This window comes from Branchiostoma floridae, chromosome 2 (assembly GCF_000003815.2).
Source record: "Branchiostoma floridae strain S238N-H82 chromosome 2, Bfl_VNyyK, whole genome shotgun sequence".
NCBI lineage: Eukaryota > Metazoa > Chordata > Leptocardii > Amphioxiformes > Branchiostomatidae > Branchiostoma > Branchiostoma floridae.
Genome location: NC_049980.1, coordinates 34902620 through 34904239, shown reverse-complemented (window position 1 = coordinate 34904239; position 1620 = coordinate 34902620). Strand labels below are relative to the sequence as shown.

At 47.8% G+C, this 1620-nt stretch overlaps 1 protein-coding gene across 1 annotated transcript in view; it reads left to right on the top strand.

Moving 5' to 3' along the window:
* The window catches only part of LOC118410241 (cation channel sperm-associated protein 1-like), a 17433-nt gene that overhangs the window by 745 nt on the left and 15068 nt on the right, over positions 1-1620 (top strand). The gene's annotated exons all lie outside the window — the stretch shown is intronic.

Sequence of the window (1620 nt, the reverse complement as noted above, 5' to 3'; positions counted from 1 at the left end):
TGCGTGTTTGTTGGAAGTTGAGATTCTTTTGTCTTTTGATAGTCTTGCATTTAAACGTCTCTTCCATTTAACGGCGTTCTAAACACGTTTATTCCATCAACATGGCATAACGTTACTCCGCGTCCATGAATGAACTGTCGTCATCGATAGACATTCTCACACATCAACAGCCTTTATAAGGTATATAAGAGTACCAAAACCCTGCTTGGAAAGTGGCCCCTTGTAGGGGTTGTGTAAAGCGTCCTCTTGAATTGATTGAAACAGATAGCGGATCTTTCTATATGTTCGCTTGAATCGGGACGCCATGTGAATACACGAAGCGTGTAAAGATGGTGTTATAAAAATAATCATGTGCGATGGGAGCCTCATATGATATGATAACACTGTATATAAGTAGACTGGATGTTATGCAGTATTTTGAGTGAGAATCCCCCATCAGAAATCGATCGCCACTGGCGACAGTGCCAGTATTGGTTCCTGTGTTTTATTATTTATACCGTGCCTGCGTGCTGCGTACCATGGCGTATCACCCCTCCCCATACGCACCGCGCTAAAGTGGGTCAGTGGTGAGGCTTTCCTCACTGTACACAGATATCAACACTGGCACCGTGATGACTTCGGTTGGGGGGATACAAAACTTGTTTTATTTTTATCTATTATATATTAATCTAGTAGGGTAGTCAGTTTTTAAGAAACTGATTTCCAATTCAGCTCTGAAATGTGGAAGGAGAGGGTTGGGATCTGCCTCCCTATACCATTCCCCCAGACACAGTGGATAACAAGCAACCCACTTCCCGTTAAATTTGGCCTCAAACCGGCTATGGGACAACCTTAAACTTTATAGTGTCCAGCTCTACAGAAGTGTGAGGTTTGGTTGGTCAGTTTGTGTGTGATGTAGCCGGTTATATACAGGAATACCAGACTCCAGCCCTAAACCTAAACCCTCTCCTGGACATGACGTCACCGGTAAAGCGCTGGTCGCAGATCGCGCGATAGGAGGGTAATTGGTCCGTAATGGCAGCCCAGCCACATCGACTTCATTTTACAGATGACATCCTTATCCTCTGGAGACCCAAAAACTAACGCGCGCGGGCGAAAAAAAGAGAAAATCCAGCAAAAATGAAAATGCTGCTTAACCACCCGAGTAAACACCCAGACCATTTTCCCCCGGGCTTGGTTTGTCTTATGTTCACCTGCAGTAAGACTGAGACAATCGTCGCCATTTCAATCATGTTTGTATCGCCATTCTTGTTTAAAGGAACAAGGGCACAGTCCATGTCCATGTCCGGCAGCGGTCAAGTATTCCCGGCCAGTCTTTAAGCGGAATGGGCAATTTTGGCTGGCGGTTTGTCGCACTGCGTAAAAGTTTAACTACGGGGCGAACGAAGGGTGCACACGGGGTTTTCCCTGTAACTATGAGGTCCGCACGGGGGTTTCTGTAACTACGGGGTGAGCCAGGGGTGCGTATGGGGGTTTCCTGTAACTACGGGGCGAGCGAGGGGTGCGCATGGGGTTTTTCGTTACTGTGGGGCGAGTGAGGGGTGCCTATGGGGGTGTCCGTAACTACGGGGCGAGCGAGGGGTGCGCATGGGGGTTCCCCGTAACTACGAGACGAGCGAG